At 37.1% G+C, this 6,418-nt stretch overlaps 1 long non-coding RNA gene across 1 annotated transcript; it reads left to right on the forward strand.

The window, feature by feature from the left end:
- Positions 1–322: 322 nt before the first annotated feature.
- LOC135195485 (uncharacterized) lies at positions 323–2,232 on the forward strand. The gene is made up of 2 exons (XR_010310154.1): positions 323–848; positions 1,060–2,232. It is a non-coding gene; the product is annotated as an uncharacterized LOC135195485 (long non-coding RNA).
- Positions 2,233–6,418: the final 4,186 nt, after the last annotated feature.

A 6,418-nucleotide genomic window follows, 5' to 3' on the forward strand; every position in this document is an offset into this window, starting at 1 on the left:
AAATGACTTTGGAATCGATTCCTTGAAATCTAGATTTAATGGAAATCCACAAAATAATTTTTGACGTGTAAGTTAGATTTTTGTATAAACAATTTTTCTTATACATCGGTATTCGTCACGCAAAATCTGTTGTGGGCCAGGCGAGGTTATTTTTGGAACGACTCAAATGAAGACGTTAGTTTCCTTTACGCCAGTTTGTGTCGACCGACTATTGAATTCATGCGGTTCCAGGGTCCTTTGGGCAACGCACTTGTCTGTTGACGTCATCGAAATCTGATTTTCGGTCATGTAAAGAAATCCTTCCTTCATTTTGACAGTTGGCTGGTAGACGACGTATCAGTACGATTAGTAGTCGGCGGTTATCGTGTATTTTCAAGGCGGCTGTACGACATTTTTTATATCTTTCTATTCAGCATTGTTTGAATCTGTTCTTTTTGTAGACGAAGCACTGCCTAAATGTCTTGGGTTAGTTTGCTGGATTTATCCAGTATTTTTAAATTTTATTTTTCAATTTTGAAGTTCGACCCCATGGGTTGGTTTCAGTGACGGCCAGTGAGGCAGTGACGGTCTTTAGCTCCACACCGACTTGTACTTTTCTCGTCTCGCTGTCTCCATGTGGTCCCTACGGATTGATTTAAGTCCAGTATCAATTTCGTTTATTGGCGGTGAACTTTTTTTAAATAATGCGTAAGCTTGAGCTTTTTGAGTGAAAGTTTTCTTTACCTGTCCGTAGATTCTAATAAATTGTGATAAAAATCTAGGTTTAATATTTTTCTTGATATTCGGTATAAATATTTTTTATTGATCAGATCTTGCCGAGGACCTGTGTTGGAATGTGGTTTATTACAGTAAGTAAAATGCAGTAAAACTAAGGCTTTTAAAGTTTTGTTTGAACTTAAGTTGTGTTTTTTATTCAAAAGACTTTCCTTGCAGTGCAGTGGAAAAAAAAATGTTGGAGTTAGTATGTGAACTGAAAGAAAATTTACTTTTAAAAAATCTTGTTAACTAGTAAAATGGCATTAGATATTTTAACTTTCTAATGCTCTTTAATCATTTCAGGTTATGGTGCTACGATGAATATTCAAGACTGGTTGAAAAAAAAAAATCCCGAGATTCTTCAGAACTTCAATGTCTATTTTTTTTCCTCCACCCCATCGGGGACGGTGCCCCTGATCGGATGGGGGGCTCCTTAGGGCTTGCATAGTAGGCGTGTTGGCCTACTGTGCGAGTCCTTGGAGTTTAAGTTCCGTTGCAGATTACAGTTTGTTTTAACTTTAATATTAATTTATAACTGATAATCTAGTAATTTCAGTAAATTAGCGTTGCACTTAGTTTTGTACATATTCAATGGTTTGTATAAAAGTGGTCTATGACCTCTTGTCTTACAATTAATTTGCATTTTAGTAAGCAATATATTAAGTGTTTTTTTTTATGGTTATTGAATTTATTATCTTAATCTACTCTGGTTTTGGTTACTCTCTCCCTAATGGTGTGATTTCAAAAGCTAGTTTTTGGATTATTAATTTGGTCAGTTTTTCATCATGGAACTAAGTTTCAGTTTAGGTCAGTTTGGTCGTTATAGAAAAACTGTAGAATGATTAATTCTGGATGAGTTTCTGGTTTTTCAAAGCTCCCATTTAATTTTTAGTTCTTGATTATGAAATTAATCTATCTTAAAATCCATGGTTATAACTTCTTAGATATTTGGTAGATGTTAGTATTTTGATATTTGGTAGATGTTAGTATTTTGAAGGAGGTTTTATGGTTTTTGCATTTTTAATTTAAAAGATTTTACATAAAGGAAAACTTACGTAATAAACAATAGTGTGTTAACTTTTGTATTAAGGTTTACTTTTAATTTAGTTCTATACAAAGTTTTTCCTGCTGCTTTTCATGACTTACAGGTGACCATACTCTGAGGGATTTCCATCTGTTACAAAAACGAGGCTTTCCAAATTTTCGTCTAAGTGTGATAGAGGTTTTGACAATAAATCTTGTTGTAACCGTAGATTCATTATTTTTTTATTTTCCAGTGTGTGCACCATCCTGTAAATATCATTGCTTGTAACCATATAAAATTGACATGTTTGTCAAAACAAGGGTATATATGCTGTTAAATGTATTTATTTTTAAGATTCAACGATATAAGATTTTGAGATTTATCTCGAATAGTTCTATTTTGGATTGTTACTGTATATAAAATTGTTAACGAATATAAAGGGAATTGACTGACTTATATTTTGAAATTTTATCCTTTATCGTTCGGTGTTCTGGTGGCTGAGAGGTTGAAAGTCTGGTTTTATAGAGCTCTCCCACCTATGGTGGAAATATTTGGTATGGCTTAAGTTTCACCTGTTGGGCGACAAGATCATTATCCTTAGATAATGGGAAAACTGAGTTTTGATAACTGCCCTGTACGATACAGCATTGATATAGGAAATAACTTGGAATCTCGATTAAAAGGAATCTCAATTAAAAGGCTTCCCTGCAGTAAGTAGTGGGGTTAATAATGGCGAAAGAGTTTTGTAGGATTTGCATCGGTTGGATGTTTGGTGATAAATGACCTGAGGTTAGATGGATAATTAAATGCAGTTAGTGAAAATTTATATTTGTGCTGCAAATGTAATTTTAGATAAAGGGTGAAGGTGTCATTTTTTTTTTTTCAAAAACTAATTCAAGAGTTAAGCTAGTTTTAAATTGGCTATTTACAATCCAGGAATGCAGTAATTAACGATCATGTCAAAACTGATTGAGGAAAAGGACAGTGAAAACACTGTATTTGGGATATTTAGGAAAGTAAGCTGTGCTTCCGAGTAGGTAATAACAGCAGGAAGCCCCAAGAGAACTAGCGATTTACGCAATTTTTTACGGATGGGTTGAACTTAGTAAACCTAACGAGCGAGCGGTGAACATTGCTTATACCACTTTGTATAAAGTTTAAAAAGATCAAAGTAAAGGCAACTGGAAAATCTTGAATTGCTTAATCTACTACTGCGCATGGAGTTGTCAGTCAGTTTAAATGAGATTACTTTTTATTGAAAACCTAAAAATTTACTATGTCCTCCAAGCAATATAGATGAACCAAAACAGGTAACATTTGGCCAGAATCACAGAGGTAGTATTATCTATTTACTAAAGTTTTTCTGGCCCTGCAATGTCAGTATTATTAGGTTAAGAATGTGTCTAGGCTGTATATCGCTCCTGCACAAGGTTGTCAAAATTGATGACATGAGTGAACAATACATAACTCCTGTGCATTTCAGGGATGTCTAATTGATTTTCGTCGATAAAATCTTGTCAAGCATCGGGTATGGACTGTATTTGGGATATGGCTTATTTGAAGCCATAAAATAATTGGTAAAAATTTGCAGTGATGTTCTATGATAATTAAAGCACTTAGAGTTAATCAAAGATATAAAGGGAAATTGATTAATATTACCAGGCTTGTAGTAGAGGCTAATAAAACGTCATTACTGAAGGTTTTCCCACTCACTGACACTAGTATGACGTGGTTTACTAGACGCCAGCCCATATACTTTATGAATGAAAACACTGATGTTGGCAGTAGTAGCAATAGTAGTGCTTGGAATTCTTTGTTTCACACTCAACTACCTAAGTAGTGTACAATAAGGGAATGGGCATCAAATAAGAATGTTAATAGTACAAAGGCCTGTCACACGACTGGGCCTGATCGGCGGACCTCTCCTAAGGGCCCCATTCACGCTCGGTTCCAGCCTCCAGGTGAGAACGTTGTGGGCGTGGTTTAACTGTATCGTTGCGTGTATGGCGGGATTTTATTCCTAAGGTTCGAACTCACAGGCGACCGGACAGCTCTAGACCTGTTCGAGCAGGCCTGAATGTATGTGAGATGTCTTCGACGCGGCCTGCAGGCTTATCCTCAGTCTATGGTTAAAAGTCGCAGTAGAAGAACCCATTCAGTAGGCGACCACTATGTCAGACATCTGGGTGGATAAAATATTTTGGAACAAATTCATTAATGTATACAAGCAACATCCATGTATATGGAATATTAAGAGTAAAGACTATTCAAACAGGAATATGAAAAATGAAGCGTATGAGACATTGGTGAAGAAACTTCGAGAGAAGGATGGGAGTGCTACCCGTGACACGGTAACCAAGAAGATAAACAACAAGCGCAGTTCCTTCAGGAAAGAAATGAAAAAGGTTGAAAATTCAAAGAAGTCTGGGGCAGCTACAGATGAGGTCTATCGTCCAAGTCTGTGGTACTACGACCAGCTTTTATTCCTTCGTGACCAAGAAACACCAAGAACATCATCATCAAATATTGAAGAGGTATGTAAACACCTTTAAATATCATATTAAAACGTTTCACGCTCGTGAAGCATTTTTGCAGCCTTTTCTTGGAATCCTCAAACAATTCTATAGAGCTCTAGAAGAATAAAAAAAAGCTTAAAAGTGTAAAGACTTGCACAATTTTCCCTTCGTCATCCATATACACTTCCTAATCTGTATAAAATAGTCCAATAATAACCTGAAAAATGAATTGTGCCACCTGAGCGTGAAAGGAATAATACTCAGTAAATATAGGTAATAATTCATTTTACTGAATATAAATGCACACCTTTATTTCATAATTGCCTGTAATACATATAAATGTATTTTCTTACATAACCCTCACACATTCCAATGGTACAAAAAATCTCCTACTGTTGGGATATAGATTGATATAAGCAGTAATAAACAGTAAGTGATAAGAGTTGACCACGTATGTGGATATTTAGCTTGCACAATGACTGCCATGAGAACCATGCTGTGAAATCCTTTGTAATTGTAAAAGAAAGATCCTGAATTAGGGGGAGGAACAATTGCTACATTTTTCCCGTCTACAGCGCCCAGGCAATTAGGGAACTGCCACATTTCTTCGAAGTCTTGACCAATCTGGCACCATTCCTCCTTCGAATGTGGGAACTGTGGAGATAAATGCATAATAATATTTATTAATACTGCTTTATTCAATAATACTAATATCCATGTTATTTTTGTCCCAATTTAAGGATGTGATCAAGATGGACTGCCAGTCTACATCCCAGCCTGGAGCTTCAAGACCCCTTTCATTACCACCTGCAAAACGGAGCCGCCAACCGGGACCGTCAGTGAGCAACAAGCCTGACGTGATTCTGGGCATCATTGGGGACAAATTACTGGGAGCACGTGAAGAAGATGAATATGATTTGTTTGGTAAATTAATAGCAAGTAAATTGCGTAAAGTTGACGATGAACAATGAAAATTTACTCAAAAATTTAATAAAAATGAGAATAGGAAGAATATAATACTAAGCTTCTGCACACCCTATTTTCTCATGGGGTGCTTTGGGTAACCTACAAACGTAATGTGTGTGAGGATACAAAGCTAATAATGATAAAAATTAATATAGTATAATTATAGGGTGTATAATTATGCGCAGTATTTTGTAATATTGTGTTCAGCTTTCATATGTGACTTTATGTATATAAACAATAACAAACATCATGCACTTGCCTTCAATATTCTTCTTTCCTTAATACCTTCCATATAACTTTGCAAGTTTCTGGAATTGTGGCGTCCCAAAGCTTGTGGTGATACTGCTACGCTGAATTTCAGATCTTCGTAAGACCTTCCTGTTGCTAAATACCGGGAGTTGCAGCAAGTCTGTCCCTTGGTGGTATAGCAGATCTCATGCAAGTGTCTTTCCTCTGTGTATGTGGTGCCACAAGGTCTAGAAGCTTGCGAAATGTAGAGTCATCCATTCATAGATGGTTAAAGAAATCATGAGGCTCCCATACTAAATGTGAAAACAGGTTTGTGTGTGATAGTATTTCTCTTTTTGCTAGCCATTCCTTCATCCAAACCCTTTTCTTCCTTCTCGGCTACTTACGTTTCTCGTAAGCTTCATACAAAGAGCTAGAATCTGTAGCTCCCTTTGATAACACCTTCTACATTGCTGGCCGAGAGTAGACTAACCTGATTTCACTCAGGCCGCCTGCGTAATGTATGGGTACAATTTCGGTCGTCCGGCCACTGAAGCTCCGCCCCAAACCGGAGACCTGCAGGTAGTACCGGTGCGTGAATGGGCCCCCTACGGGCACACTTGACTGCAAACCGTCAAATTGCCCGATGGGTTTGTAGCAAAATCACCATGGTGGTGCCCGATGGGTTTTGTAGCAAAATCACCATGGTGGTGCCCGATGGCTTGAGCCTCAACCCTGGCAGACGTACGTTAACCATATACATTTCTTTTTTTTACTGAGCATTCTTTGCACTATATTCTCTTCTTTTTCATCACACACAAAGCAATCATCATGCTACACATCATCATCATCTTTGCGGTAGGCACCATGTTTATCGTACCGCACTGAACACACTACTGCATCGTCGGCACGACCACCTCTCCAGCGC

This window comes from Macrobrachium nipponense, chromosome 16 (genome assembly GCF_015104395.2).
Source record: "Macrobrachium nipponense isolate FS-2020 chromosome 16, ASM1510439v2, whole genome shotgun sequence".
In the NCBI taxonomy this organism is placed as follows: domain Eukaryota; kingdom Metazoa; phylum Arthropoda; class Malacostraca; order Decapoda; family Palaemonidae; genus Macrobrachium; species Macrobrachium nipponense.